The sequence below is a fragment of the Rousettus aegyptiacus genome, unplaced genomic scaffold (genome assembly GCF_014176215.1).
Source record: "Rousettus aegyptiacus isolate mRouAeg1 unplaced genomic scaffold, mRouAeg1.p scaffold_m13_p_9, whole genome shotgun sequence".
Lineage (NCBI taxonomy): Eukaryota > Metazoa > Chordata > Mammalia > Chiroptera > Pteropodidae > Rousettus > Rousettus aegyptiacus.
The window spans coordinates 73015096-73031305 of record NW_023416312.1 but is presented as its reverse complement, the minus strand read 5'-3'; the positions used below and the strand labels follow the sequence as shown (position 1 = coordinate 73031305).

General features: G+C 39.6%; 1 protein-coding gene and 1 non-coding gene across 2 annotated transcripts in view; one reads left to right on the top strand and one right to left on the bottom strand.

The window, feature by feature from the left end:
- Positions 1-16210, bottom strand: part of LONRF3 (LON peptidase N-terminal domain and ring finger 3) — a 129156-nt gene that overhangs the window by 103905 nt on the left and 9041 nt on the right. The gene's annotated exons all lie outside the window — the stretch shown is intronic.
- On the top strand, positions 3267-3373 carry LOC118608177. Its single transcript, XR_004952968.1, has one exon. It is a non-coding gene; the product is annotated as a small nucleolar RNA U13 (small nucleolar RNA).

Genomic DNA, 16210 nt, shown 5'->3' with positions numbered 1-16210 from the left:
TAAGGATGAGAAAATTCATATAAAGAGGTTTAGTAGTCCCTGGAAAATAGTAAGTAATCAATAAATGTTGGCCATCATCATCATTATCATTATTCTTTGTGCTTATATGCAAAACCACCCATACAGATGGCTGCATAATATTTCATCTTATGATTGTACTGTTTCTGTAGTGTTAAACATTTATGTTGTTTCTACGATTTCACTATTACAAAACTGCTGCAAGGAACATCCTTGTACATATATCTTCTTGTACATCTCTGATTATTTTCTTAAAATTAATTTCCTAGAATTAAGTTTACTGTGAAAAAGAGTATGACTATTTTGGGGGCCCTTATTACAGATTATAAAATGGCTTTCTAGAAAGGTCGTACTCATTTACATTTCTATCAGGAGGGCACGTAAGAACCCATCTCTTCATACTTTCACCAATAATTATAACACTTTTAAAAGTCTTTGCCTATTTGATAGGGATAAATGGTGTCTTGTTTTCATTTGTATGACTTGGATTACAAGGGACAATAAACATTTTAAGCTAACTTTCTGCTAAATATATACAGGAACTCATATGTTCCCAGAGACAAAATCCATAACAAAGACTTCAGGAATCCTGGAATGAAAACACACAAGGAACATTCACATAGAAATAATTCACATTTGAGTACTTGATAGACTTATTTTTCACCATTTTTAATTGTAATATATAACATATAGAAGACTGTATATCAAGTATTGTAAAGTAAATACCTTTTAATTACCATCTATGTCAATAAATAGTACTTTGCCAGCTATCTCAAAAGCTTGACACATGTCCCAATCCAATCCTAAAATTAATGACTATGCTGACTTTTATGGTAATCCTTTCTTCCCTTTCTTAAAAATATTTTTTCAATTACAGTTGACATACAATATTATATTAGTTTCAGGTGTACAACATAGTGATTATTATTTATGTATCTTATGAAGTGATCATCTCAATAAATCTAGTACCCATCTTATACAATACATAGTTATTAAAATATTATTGACTATATTTCTTATATTATACTTTATATTTTATAACTACCAATTTGCACTTCTTAATCCCTTCCTCATTTCTACCCACCTCTCATCTTGTTTGGGACTCTGTGCTTCCTGGGCTTGTATGTCTATTTCTTTCACCAGGTTAGGGAAGTTTTCCATCATTATTTCTTCAAATAGCTTTTCAATTCCTTGCTCTCTTCCCCTTCTGAAACCTCTATGATGTGAATATTGGTATGCTTGGTGCTGAACCAGAAGCCCCTAAGACTATCCTCATTTTTTTGTTTTTTGGAATCTTTCTTTTTGCTGTTGTCCTGATTGGGTCTTTTTTTGCAAGCTTATCTTCTAAATCTCCAATTGCATCCTCTGCTTCACCTAACTACTGTTGACTCCCTGTAATGTATTCTTCATTTCAGTTATTGTATTCTTCATTTCTGACTTGTTCCTTTTTTGTTTCCTAATTCCATATTTGTTTTCAATCTCTTTGTTGAAGTCCTGAATTCATCTCTTCCCCTAAGTTCATTGAGCATCATTATAACCAGTGTTTTCAACTCAACATTTGATAGATTGCTTGTCTCCATTTTGCTGAGTTCTTTTCCTGGAGATTTGTTCTATTCATTCATGTGGGACATGTTTCTTTGTCTCCCCATTTTGGCAGCTTCCCTGTGTCTCTTCCTATGTATTAAGTAGGGCTTCTAAATATCCTAGTGTAAGTAGAGTGGTCTTATGTAGTAGGTGTCCTATGGGGCCCAGTGGCACAGTCTTCCCTGGTCACCTGAGTCAGGGTGCTATAGATTTTTTTGTATGAGTGGTTTGTGCCTTCCTGTTGTAGTTGAGCACTGGTTGCTGTTTGCACATCAATGGGAGGGACTGACTCTCAGGTTGATCAGTTGTGAGGACTGGCTGGTGATTTCAGTGGTTGAGCTGTCATACAGGGGCTGACTCTACAGCAGGATTCACTTTATCAGGGCTCTGGTGCCTGCCCAGTCTGTCCTTTGGGTGTGTCATCCTCAAATAAAGCCCTGAGCGATGCTCTGGCTTGGTCAGAGCCAGCCACAAGATGTGTCACCCTAGGATCTCCTGGGAGGGGCCCGCCACAGGTCCAGTTCAGCTGCAGCCTATGCCCTACCTGGGGCCACCTGGCATAAGCCAACAAGAAATCTACAAATAGCTTCCGCCCATGCTAGGCTTGAAGGTGCCTCAAGGGGCCAAGCTGTGAACTGAGGTGGGCTGCTGCAGTGCTGGGCTTGGGGCTGCTCAGCAAGAAGTACAGGGCATACAGAAGCCAGATGCTGCTTCATTGGGTTTGATGAACTTCGAGAGATTTTAGGAAAGTCTGTGGCATAAGCCAAGACAGGACATTTGTATGGAAAAGCTACTGGAAGTGGGTTGGGTGAGCCTGCAAGTTGTGTGGGACAGAGTCTTAGGGAATCACCAGGACAGGGCGACCAATATTGGCCAGGTTGATGGAGATTCATTTGCCATAACCACTTTCATCTACATGCCGGGAGGCCGGGAGGAGGGATGGCTCATCAAAAAGACAATGGCTTCTGCCAGCAGTTCTGTCTGGGAGAAAGCTGTCCCTGCAGCTTTCGCTCTGAAGCCTAACAATTCAACTCCTCCTTGAATGTCCCTGGCTCCTTTTAAACTGCTGCCCCAGTGCTGGGGCTCAGAGAGAGTGAGTCTACCAGAAAGTAAATTCTCATGAGGGCTCCTTAAGAGGAATTTCTGTGATTCCAGCCATACTCTATCTCATTTAGCCACAATCTCCACTGGTTTTCACAGCCAGAAATTATGGGAACTTTCTTTCTGGCACTGGAACCCTGGGCCGGGGAGTCCAGCCTGGGGCTGTGACCCCCTGCTCCTCTGGGGAGACCTCCACAGCTGAGAGGTCTCTCCTGATTCTCAACTGCCACATGGTAGATATGGGACCAGCCTGTTCCACATCTCCATTCTCCTACTATTCTCAAGGTGGCATCTTCTATATATGTCCTCAGTTGTAGGACTCTGTTCAGATAGACTTTAAGCAGCTCTCAATCCCTTCCTTCATTTTCTTTAAAGTCTTATCAACCAAGTTGCAACCTTAAACATATAGTTTACTTTTGCCTTTAAAAAATATTTTTAATCTCTTTCACTTAGTAACTGATATACTTGTAATAAAAATTACACTGGATTACAATATCTCAAAACAAATGTTCAAAACACTCATTTTTGAAAATGGTGCTTTATAGACACATAAATACATACAGATCCTTTCATAGTTCATAAGTGTGATGATTAATTGGTTGTTCACGCTCTGTGTGAGATATGCCTCCCTCAAACCTTGCTATTACATTGGCATATTACCCGTCTGATGTAAAGCAAAACAAAACAAAACAAAACAAAAAAAACCTGCATAATTTCCCCTGGGCATGTGAGTAAATAATTTTACCTTAAACTTAGCATATCACTTTGATATAGTTATATGTGCTGTTTTTGTTTTGAAATTATCACTCCAATGTCAGTATAATTTCAACATTTTCTATTCAAGCTTAAGTGTCATTTACAAGTCAGGATTCTCTGTCAATCTTTTTTTTTAACATACTGGATAGCCAGAGTTCTTAGCCGTAAACTGCTGAATCTACTGACTAGTTTAAGCAGAAAAGAAATTTATTAAATGATGTTAGGCAGTCCACAGGATCTCTTGATACCCATAAAGCTAGGCTCTGAAGAAGCCAGAAACACAGTGCAACCATGCCGTGAGTGCTGCTCTGGAAAAAACCCACTGCTGCTACCTTGGAGAAGACATCAACTTTCCATGATCCTTGCCTCCCATTTGGAATTTCCAAGCTGCTTGGATCTCCCTTTAAACAACCCTTAGAAGCCAATCAAAGAGACCACTGGGCTGGGTGGATTTTGGCTGTTTGATGTGGCCTCTCTGCTGCTTGCTTGTTTCTCCTGTCCAGAATACTGACATGTCCTATGTTGGATACCAGAAGGCACAGAAAATCTTTCTGCATATTTTGTTTTTTTTCCCCTAAACTTTTCAGTAGAATATAAACTGTAAGGGCAGAGACAAGTTCACTACTTTAAAGTAATGAAATAATGATTATTCATTATCTACTACATTCATCAACAAGTATTTCATGAATGCCTACTATGAATTTGGCAAAGTGCTGGGTATATCGTTATGGACAAGATAAAAAGTATCTTCCCTCATGAGCTTATATTCTAGTTAGTGTTGAGGGACAACAAATATATAAACAAATACACAATCATGATTTTAGAGGAGGGGAAGGGATAGGCTATCTTAGATAGGGTGGTCAGAGAAAGTCTCCATGACGCATTGACAATGGAAGTAAAACATAAAGGATAAGAAGGATCCAAGTATTTGTAGAGTAAGGAGAACAATGCTGGAAGAAGAAATATCATGTGAGCAGGAAACAGACCTACTCATTTGGTCTGAGGCCAGAGCATGATGAGTGAGAAGGCAAGTAAAATGTTTGAATTTTAATCTAAGCATGATGAGAAGCCGTTGGAGGCTGCGAATAGCAGAGAGTGATGTAATCTGGTATATATTTTGAAGGATCATTCTGGGTAGTGAATGGAAAACTGGCCATGGGGAAGACAAATAGAGACATTTAGAAGGCAAACAATTCAGATGAAAGATGTTGGTGGTTCAGACTAGGGTGGTTGAGAGAATGAGAGATAGTTACATTTGGGATATATCTCAGAGTTAGAATTAATAGGAATCAGTGATGGCCGTAGGAAGTGTGAAAGAGGAGAATCAAGGATAACATCCAAATTTGAGGGCTTGAGCAATAGTGTGAATGATGCTGACAGTTACTGATACAGAGAAGAGCAAGATAATGGGGTGTGAAATTTGAGTTCAGATTTTGACATGTTAAAGTGTCAAAGTCTATGGGGCTGGACATGGCAAGTAATGAAATATATATTAATCTTGAGCTCAGAGGACAGGTCATATCTTGTGTTATTCCATGCTAAGCACTCTGAGAGGATACATGAATGTATAAGACAAAGTTTGGAAGAAGAGTTAACACAGAAGTCTAGTTGTTTAGTCTTTTCATGTCTCCAGGGGAGCCTGAAATCATAATTGGCCTTAGACCTAGCCTGGGGAATATGGCCCTCAGAATGTTCTTCATGTCTCTGATTGATGACATTGTTTATATGTCCAGAGCATTGGGGCATATTGTACCAGTTCATTAGGACTTCTCAGGATTGTTTAACAAGATGTGTGATGTGCCTGGTTTCAATGTTGGAGTACTGAGTTTCATTTCATAAAAGCCTCAGACCCTGATATTTGAGTAGGTTTTCTTGGACAGAAACATGTCACAGGTGTCACTGTAGTTTACTGCTAGTTGTTCCTATGTGGCCCTGGATAGAAAGGACGTGGAAGCCTGTGCCTGACCAATACATGCATTTTTCCTGCTGTCTTTCTCTGTATCCTTTGCTGTAATAAACTTTAGCCATTGTGTCTTGTAAGTCCTTCTAGTGAATCGCCCAACTTGGAGTGGTTTTAGGACACCTGAAACATAGCTTTTGCCCTACGTGGGCTTAAGATTTAGTTGAAAATGAGAAAGAAACATATATGAAGCAACATTTATGCAAGCAGGACGAAACAGTACAATCAGCCTGAGCATAGCAACTAAGTCTTTATTCATCTTTGTATCCCCCACAGAGGGCTCAGGAACTGGGAAGTCCTCAATAATTGGGGGAATTTAATGGAAGAGATGGAACATGCTGGATGGATAAGATTTTGAATAAGCTAAGAGGAGAAGAAGAGCATGCCAAATGAAAAAAAAACAACTTGATGTAATCCCAGTAGCAAGAACAGGCAGCATTTGTTTGTAGAAGCTGTCCTCTTAGTCTCCCTGCTCCACAATGCCTGGCTCAGTCATCAACAGTGGGCATTTAATAAACTCTGCTACTTGTCTGGTATCCATGTCCAGCTTTGCTGCCACACCATTTTCAGCCATTTCCCTGCTTTTTGTCTGAGCAGTGCTAAGGATGAGAGGTGAGGTGATGGCACAACATATTCCTTCTACACCTACTCACGTCACTTGCAAAAGAGTCAACTGAGGCTAAGATGTCTAGTTCCAAATCTGTCTGCATCATACAAGAATGGTTAGCTGGGCTGATCTCCCTGTAATTCAGTGATTAAAATTCCATATGAGACTACGATAACTCTATTAATCTTGAATTTCATATGTCAGTTCCAAAATCAAAACTCCCAGAACTTATGCACCTCTAATACAATCTTTCCATTTTCTCAGGGCAGTTTTCAAAAGAATTAAATAACTACATCACCAAAAGAGAGGCTCAGGTGAAGAGAGACATGAATATCAATGAAAATAAAAGATACTTTTAAAAATGGACCAAAACATTCCTGTCTATATGACTAGGAAAGAGAATGGAAGGTTTAAATATTAGAACTTAGAAATCATCTAATGCAACCATTGTGCCCTCCGCCTCTGGCAGATGAATGAGAGATTTGTCTAAGATTGCACAGCAGCCCACAGCTGATCCAGGACAAGAACCCATATTTCCTGATTCCCAGTCCAATGTTCTACCAGATTTCACAACTATCCCGCAGTGAAACATGTTACAGGCCAGAACAGGGAAGGGTAGAAAAAGGCAGAGCCAAGGCATTACAATTACAAGGGCTAAGTGAGACATGCTTCTGACTGTTTATGGGGTTCTACAGCCTCATTGTTTCTTTACTTTGAGCTGAGCCAATCACACTCTGTGTTATGGAGTAGGGGGTCAAGAGGAGTGAATAAAACAGACCTTCCTGCTGTGAGGTGCATGGCCAGACTATTAATCAACTAGTAAAAGGAGGGAGGTAACTGAAGATGCATCACAGCAGCAGAAAGCCCTGGCCCAACCAGCATAGTCTCCCACCCAAGGCCTGCCAGTTCACAGCAGCTGGTCAGAAAGCTCATGGTCACACAAACAAGACAGACTGCAATCTGCATACCAGTCCCTGTGCCCTGCCCAGACATCTGACTCAGAGGTGGTGACGAATATGCTGGGCTGGTTCATCAGTACAGTGAATCCAGGCAGTGACATCTCTGAGGACTGAAGTCATTCCTGTTTGGGACCCCAAGTTCTAAATTGCATGCCCACACAGCTCGGGCTTCCACAGAGGACCTCAGGTGGCTCCTGGGTCAATAGAAAAAATGTGGAAAAAAGCCTATGGGCAATTGAGGTAGACTCCTATGAAGTCTGAAATGTAACACTTCTAGAAGGACCAAATCACTAAATGAATGAATTCTTCATTCACATTACACTCTTACTCGATGCCTGAAACACTCTCACAAAATGAGTGTTCCTTTCAGCCCCTCAGGGCTTCAAATCTCTACTATGAAAAGGTATTATATTCTCATTAGAGGAAATAGCTTGTAATTCTGGTTTAGGTGAGGTATGGCAGAGTTAGAAATAATTGGATTTGTACAGATAAGGGAATCTTATGCTTTAAACACCACTTTTAAACAGTATTTTTAATGATATGAAATGTTATATATCACATACTTCTCAGATTTCTTACCCTGCTAACTCAGGGTAATCAGAATCAACATCATTTATTGTGTTATGTTATTTTGTTTTTCTGTCTTGTCAGGATGTCAGGCCTTCAGCAGGCACTTCCCCTGTCAGTTTCTCTGAGCTTCTCCCCATCCCCTACTCCAATATCTCTTCCTGTTGCTTATAATCTGTATGGCTAGGAAACCAGATTAGAAAACTCTTGAGAGCTAGGTTATAAACAAGGCACTAGAAAAGTCCTGGGGAATAAAGTTTGTGGCTTTAGTGCTCTCTGTGTATTGGAGGGAGTTCACTGCTATTTCTTCCTTCTAGGATTGGGGCAAAGGACCAGAGAACAGAAGGTGTCAGAGCCTAGCTTGGGGTTAAGTGCTGTGCTACTGAATATTTGCCTGGGATCAGGCCAAGCCTCAAAATCTCCTGTCCCCACACAAGTTAAATGGCTCAGAATGACAGAAAGTTGGGAAGAATAAGAATAAACAAAGGATTCTAGGAAACACAGCAGAGTGAGAGACATCCTCAGATCTCTCTCCTTGAAAAAACAATAAGCTGAACATCTAAAACTGACAAAAGACACCCAAATTCCACACCAGCACATCTGAGTGTAAGATCTGTGCATAAGAACTACCACAGGTCAGAACCCCGGGTGTCAGGAGGTAGAGTGGGAGAAATAAAGAAGCTGCCTCTAGCAGCCACCAGAGCTCCTTGCAGGAGGAGGGGGCGGGGGTGACTGTGCAGCAACTTTCCTGATCAGTCTGCCTGGAAGTGCCTAAACTTCAGCAGGGCCCAGTCATCACGGCAGAAAACAGAGAAGTGGGACGAGACAGCAGAGAAACAACAGTTGATCTTTACCGGCCTTGGTTGCAAAACCAAGGCTGAGCTGCAACCCACAACCCCATACCCTCAGAGACCAAACACCGCGGAACGCCAGGGAAATCTGGGCAAATGCTGCCAAGACTGAAGCAACCTCTCGCAGCCTCTGGAGCTCCCTGCAGGAGGAGGGGTTGGGGAGAAGAAATGGTGAGTTCATGAGGTGACTTCCCTGAACAGCCCTGCTTGGGAAAGTTATGAGCTCCCCGTGGCCGGCTGGTGGCATAGTCTAGTCATCAGGGAAGAAAGCAGAGAAGCAACCAGCAGAGAAACAACAGTTGATTTTTACCGGCCCTGGTTTGGCTGAGCCGCAGCCCCCAACCTCCAACAGAGAGCTTCCACACCATACCCTCTGAAATGGAATACCGCGAAGCCCCAGGGGAATCTGAGCAAATGCTGCCAAGACTGTTGTTGACACTGACAGGGACTGAAACTGAGGCTGGGAAGTGTAATTAAATATCTACGAGAAAATTAAAAAGTCATTATTTAGGCATTATATAAAGCAGGGGTCCAAGAGGCTTACACGCCACTTACTGGAAACCAAAAGGAAAGTGCCTTCTTTGCAGCAGGCTAAAGGGAGACATTTATATAATAAATCTTCTTTCTGGAAAAACAACAGAATACACTTCCATTAATGCCCAGGCAGAGAAATAGTCCATTAAACACCAAAACAACTAAGGTGACGAAGCATCTCAGAAAGGAGAAAAATTTCCAAAAACCAAGCTTACAAACAGAGAAATATGTGACTTAAATGACCAAGAATTCAGGATAGCACTTCTGAAAAAAACTAAATGAGTTCTGAAATGAGTCATATCAACAATTTCAGGAACTGAAAAAAACATATAGATGAGCAGAGCAAGGAGACTGAAACCCTCAAAAAGAACAGAATAAACCCTCTGGAGGTAAAAAATACACTACAAGAGTTGAAAAATGAAATAGCAAGCTTGGGAAACAGAGTCGCCCAAATGGAGGAAAGGATAAGTGATATTAAAGACAGAAATCTAGAAATAAATCAGAAGGAAGAAGAGGGAAACTGAAGAATGAAAAATAATCAAAGACAATTACAAGAACTAGCTGATACCATCAGGAGAGGAAACATAAGTAAAATGGGAATTATCGAAGGCAAGGAAAAGGAGCAGGGATAGAAAGCATTTTCAAACAAATAATGGATGAGAATTACCCAAATCTAAGGAATGAGTTGGAGCTAAGAATTCAAGAAATCAACAGAACACCCAACTACTGCAAGCGAAAAAGGCCTTCGCCAAGACACATTGTATTAAAGTTATCAAAAATCAATGATGAACATATAATTCTCAGGGTAGCCAGGGGAAAAAAGATGGTAACTTATAAAGAAAACCCAATAGATTATCCTTGGGCTTCTCAGCACAAACCTTATAAGCCAGAAAGGAATGAAATCATATATTTAAACTATTAAATGAAAAGAACTACCAGCCTAGAATAATGTATCCAGTTAAGCTGTCCTTTAGATATGAAGGAGAAATTAAGATTTTTGCAGATGTATAAAAATTGAGGTAATCCTCCACTATGAGGCCTGAACTACAGGAAATACTAAAAGGGGTCAGCTCACCTAAAGCAAAATGACAAAAAAAATATACATAATTAGAAGTAAAGTGACTATCAGGCAAGTAGAAGCAGAGGAGTGCAACCCTTACTAAGAGCAGGACATTATAAGCTTAAATAATAAGAGAATTGCTACAGCAAGATAGTAATGAATGTTCAGCATACACAGGGACAAACTGATATAACAATGACTGAAAAGGGGAGAATTCAAAGATGCAAATTGGAAAGGGGAATGCAGGTAAGATGCACACAGAAGAAAATGGATGACTGTGTATATATAAATATCGTTTTCATATTTATAATGTTACCTACACATCAAAGATTCAGAATTGATGTATATAACATAAAACAAAAAGAACCAGAGGAAAACCCACAAAAGCCAACCACAATAAAGAAAACAGAAACACAAGAACAAAAAAGCAATGAAAACACTAAGCTACCAGGAAGCAAAAGATAAAATGGCTATAAGAAGACCTCATATTTCAATTTTCACCCTAAATGTAAATGGAGAAAACTCACCAATAAAAAGACACAGAGTTGCAGAATGGATCAAAAAACAAAACCCAACCATATACTGCCTCTAGGAGACACATCTCAGGTCCAAAGACAAATACGGACTCAAAATGAAAGGTAGGAAAATAAGATTTCAAGCAAATGGCATTCAGAGAAAAGTGGGAGGAACTATACGAATATTGGATGAAATAGACTTCAAAATAAAAAAAGTAAAGAAAGATACTGAGGGACACTTCATAATGATAAATGGAATCAGGCATCAAGAAGACATAATACTTATTAATACCTATGCTCCCAATCAGGGACCCCCAAAATATGTAAAGCACTTACTAACAGAACTAAAAAGAGAAACACATCAAAACACTATCATAGTAAGGGACCTTAATAGCCCACTGTCAGATATGGACAGATCATCCACACAGAAAATCAATAAGGAAATAACATCCTTAAGTGGCACATTAGACAAACTGGACATAATTGACATTTACAGAGCCTTCCATCGCAAAACAGCTGCTTATACATTCTTTTCTAGTACACATGGAACATTCTCAAGAATCAACCACATACTAGGACACAGACATAGCCTCAACAAATATAAGAGGATTGATATCATACTAATCATATTCTCTGACCATAATGCTTTGAAACTACATATCAACTACAAAAATAAATCAAGAAGAACCATAAATACATGGAGCTTAAACAACATGCTACAGAAGAATAACTGAGTCAGGGAAGAAATAAAAAGAGATCAAGGGATACATACAAATGAATGATAATAATAGTACGACATATCAAAACTTTTAGGACATGGAAAAAGCAGTCATAAGAGAAGAGTTCATATCATTACAGGCCTACCTCCAAAGACAAGCATAAGCCCAAATAAACAAACTAAAGCTTCATCTTAAAAAAATTAGAAAAAGAACAAATGAGGCCTAAAATCAGCAGAAGAAAAGAAATCATCAAAATTAGAGAAGGAATAAATGAAATTGAAAACAAAACAACAACAACAAAAAAATGCAAAAAATAAATACAACAAGGTGCTCATACTTTGAGAAGGTTAATAAAATTGACAAACCCCTGGCTAGACTCACTAAAGAAAAAAGAGAAAGGACACAAATGAACAAAATCAGGGATGAAAAATGGGAAATTACAACTTACATCGCAGAAATACAAAGGATCATGCAAGAATACTATAAAAGTATATAAAAACAAATTTAATAACCTAGAAGAAATAAACCAGTATTTAGAAAAGTACAATCATTCTAGACTGAATCCAGAAGATCTGGAAAATCTAAATAGACCAATCAGCAGTATGGAAATTGAAACAATTACCAAAAAGTAAAAGTCCAGGACCAGATAACTTCACCAGTGAATTCTACCAAACATTCAAAGAAGATTTAATACCTATTATCTTCAAACTCTTCCAAAAAAATTGAAGAGGAGGCAATACTTCCCAACTCATTTTATGAGGTCAATATTATTCTGATACCAAAACCTGGTAAAGATAACACACAAAAAAGAAAACTACAGAGCAGTATCTCTCATGAACACAGATGCAATAATCCTAAATAAGATACTAGGCAAACTGAATACAGCAACATATTAAAAAGATTATACACCACGATCAAGTGGGCTTCATCCTAGAGGCACAGGGATGGTTCAACACATGCAAATCAATTAACGTGATACACCACATAAACAAATTAAAAAATAAGAATCATATTCTATCAATAGATGCAGAAAAAGCCTTCGACAAGATACAGCATCCATTTATGAGCAAAACACTGAACAAAATCGGTATAGAAGGAAAGTACCTTAACATGATAAAGGCCATCTATGACAAACCCTCAGCCAACATTATACTTAATGATGAATAACTAAAACCTTCTCTCTAAGATCAGGAACAAGGCAAGGCTGTCCACTATCGCCACTGTTATTCAATATAACATTGGAGTTCCTAGCAAATGCAATAAGGCAAGAGAAAGATATAAAAGGCATCCAAATAGGAAATGAAGAAATCAAACTGTCACTATTTGTGGATGACATGATTCTCTATACAGAAAACCCTAAAGACTCCACAAGAACACTACTAGAAACAATAAGCAAATACAGTAAAGTTTCTGGATACAAAATCAATGTTCGAAAATCCATGGCGTTTCTATACTCTAATAATGAAGTCTCAGGGAAAAAAAAGTAGAAAAAATAATTCCTTTTGTAATTGAACCAAAAAGAATAAAATACCTAGGAATAAATTTAATGTTACACAACTCTAGACAGCGCCAGTTACATTCTATTCAATGCTGTCGTGTTTTGCAACATGGTGACCCTTTCGCCTTTATTTCTCTTTCCCTCATATCCCATATCTGATCTTTTAGGAAGTCCAGATAGCTCTACCTTCAAAATATATCCAAAAACCTAACAACTTCTTCTCTATTCCACTGTTACCAGCCAGGCCCAGACTGGTCCCCTTTTATAATTTATTATCCAAAAAAAACACCAATGATCCTTTTAAAATATGTCAGATCATACCACTCCTCTACTCAAATTTTCCCAATCCTTCTCATTTCTTTCAGAGTAAAAGTCAAAGTTTGTACAAGGACGTACAGCCCCTGCATTCCCCCCACCACCGCCTTTGGCATTTATCACCCCCTAATATAGTATTTTATCTGTTTATCTCACTTATTGTCTGTTGCTAACATATGAAATAAGCTCCAGGTCAGGGACTTGGTCAATTTTGTTCACATGTGAAGCCTCAGAATCTACAACAATAGCTGACACAAAGTATAGGGTCAATATATATTTGTAGATGGAATAAATGAAATAGATTGGGAAGAGGGAAATCTTTACACATGGGCCAGAATCATACCAAAACACAATATAACAAGTGAAATGGCATTTAAGCCAGCTAGTTCTAAGACCAAGTCAAGTCTCAGGAGATGTTGTTCGGTCCTTATTTCCTACTGTTTGTTTTTCCACTGCTTTCATATTTTACCTGATGAAGTCTCCTTTCTTTTGCCTCCTGAAAAAAAGAAATTGACCTACATATAGTAAGGAGCTCCCCCTGGTGGAAGCACTCTATCAAAGCAATGGAAATAAAACCAAAACAGGCTTTATATTACAAAGATCAAAAAGGAAGTGACTCCAACACTTCACAGAAAAAATCCTCAATAGAAAAAAGGAAAATTCAAGATTAGACTCAGAAAGAGAATTCAAGATAGCATAGAAGGTCTAGCGACCACACCAAAAAACAAAACTACAGAGCAACCAGAGTCGCCAGAGGTCTAGCTGAACAGAAGCCCTACAGCTGGGTCACCTTAAATAACAGGTCACCTCCAAACAGTAGGCGGGATGGAGATGCGAAACACCTGGGTCCCACAACTATGTGTGGTGATCAAGAATAGGAAGGGCTATCTTGGCTGCAGAGCCCCCTCCCCAACCTGAGGAGAAAGGGGTCCTGGCCTCACACTGATCTCCCCAGTCCAGGGTTCCAGTGCCAGGAAGAGAAGTCCACACAACCTCTGGCTGTGAAAACCAGCAGGAGGTGCAGCTGAGTAAGACAGAAGAAGGCTACGGGAAACAGACCTTCCTCTTAACCGGTCTGGCCTTACTCGCTGACAGACTTGTTTACTCTGAGCGCCAGCACTGGGGCAGCTGCTCAAGGAGTGCCAGGGCCATATGGGGAGGCAATGAGCTGTTGGGCTTCACAGCAAGGGCTGGAGGAACGGCTTTCTCCAGGACAGAGGTGCAGGCAGAAACCATTGTTCCTTTGTTGAGCCCTCTCACCTCCCAGCATGCAGATACAGTTTATATCAATCTGGATAACACAGGTTGCTCCACCCAGGGGATTCCCCGAGACCCTGCTTCTCCTATCTTGTCAGCACACCCAAGCCACTTCTTATGATTTATTCCACACAAACCAGCTGTCTTGGCTCCTGTTGCAAGCTTTCATAAAATCTTTCAAAGGCTCGCAAAACTCAAAAAAGCAGTGTCTGGCCTTGGCGTGCCCTGCACCTCTTGCTGAGCAGCCCCAACCGTGCGCTAGTGACAGCTGGCCTTGGTTTCTAACTTGGCCGCTCAAGGCATCTGTAAGCCCAGCACAGGTGGCAGGCATATGTGTACTGCATGGTGACTCTTACCAGGTGGCCCTGGAGGTGCACAGGCTGCAGCTGAACTTGGCCTGCAGCTGGACCCCTCCCGGGTCTGTGCCAAGTGGTCCCACAGCACACCTACATGAAGTCATTCTACTAAGACTGGGAGACTTAGGAGCCCTACCTAATACATAGAAACAGACAAAATGGGGAGACAAAGAAGCATATCCCACATGCAAGAAAAGAACAAAGCTCCAGAAAAACAATTCACCAAAATGGAGACAAGCAACATACCAGATATAGAGTTCAAAACACTGGTTATAAGGATGTTCAATGAACTTATGGGAAGAATAGATGAACTCAATGAGAACTTTAACAAAGAGATAAAAAAAGGGAGGTGGAAAACAGGGAGCCAGTCAGAAATGAAGAATATAATATCTGAGATGAAGAGTACATTAGAGGGAATCAACAGAGTAGATAAATCAGAGGATCAAATCAGTGACATAGATAGCAGAGAACACTCAATCGGAATAGCAATAAGAAAAAAGAATTTTAAAAAATGAGGGTAGTTTATGAAGCCTATGGGACAACATCAAACTTAACAGCATTTGCATCATAGGGGTACCAGAAGGAGAAGAGAGAGAGCAAGGAATTGAAAACCTATTTGAAGAAATCATGATGGAAACTTTCCTAACCTGGTGAGAGAAATAGACATACAATCCCAGGAAGTCCAGAGAATCCCAAACAAGATGAACCCAAAGAGGCTCACACCAAGACATGTCATAATTAAAATGCCAAAGGTTAGATTCAAAGAGACAATATTAAAAATGGCAAGAGAAAAGCAATTAGTTACCTACAAGAGAATACCCATAAGACTGTCAGCTGATTTCTCAACAGAAACTTTAAAGGCCAGAAGGGATTGGCACAAAATATTCAAAGTGATGAAAACCCAGGACCTATAACCAAGATTACTTCACCTAGCAAAGTTATCGTTTAGAATCAAAGGACAGATAAAGAGCTTTTCAGACAAGATAAAGCTAAAGGAGTTTATCATCACCAAGCCAGTATTAAATGAAATGTTGGAGGGACTTCTTTAAGAAGAAAAACTACACACACACACACACTCTAAATAAAGAATGGTAATAACTATATATCTACCAGCTAGTACTTCAAATGAAAAAGAATTAAATGCTCTAATCAAGAGAGTGGCTGAATGGATGAGAAATCAAGACCCTTACATATGCTGTCTACAAGAGACTCATTCCAGATTCAAAACATACACATAGACTACAAGTAATGGGATGGAAAAGATATTTCATGATGGACATAGAGGGCAGTGTGCTGAGTGGAGTAAATCAGGTAGAGGAAGACAAATGCCATGTGATTTCATGTACATGTGGAATCTAAAGAACAAAATAAATAAACAAAAAAGCAGAAACAAACTCATAGATACAGAGAACATTTTTTAGGTTACCAGATGTGAGGGGGATTGGGGAGGGGATTGGTGAAAAGGGGGGAAAGGATTAAGAAGTACAAGTTGGTAGTTACAAAATAGTCACGGAGATAGAAAAGATAGCATAAGGAATATAGCCGGTAATACT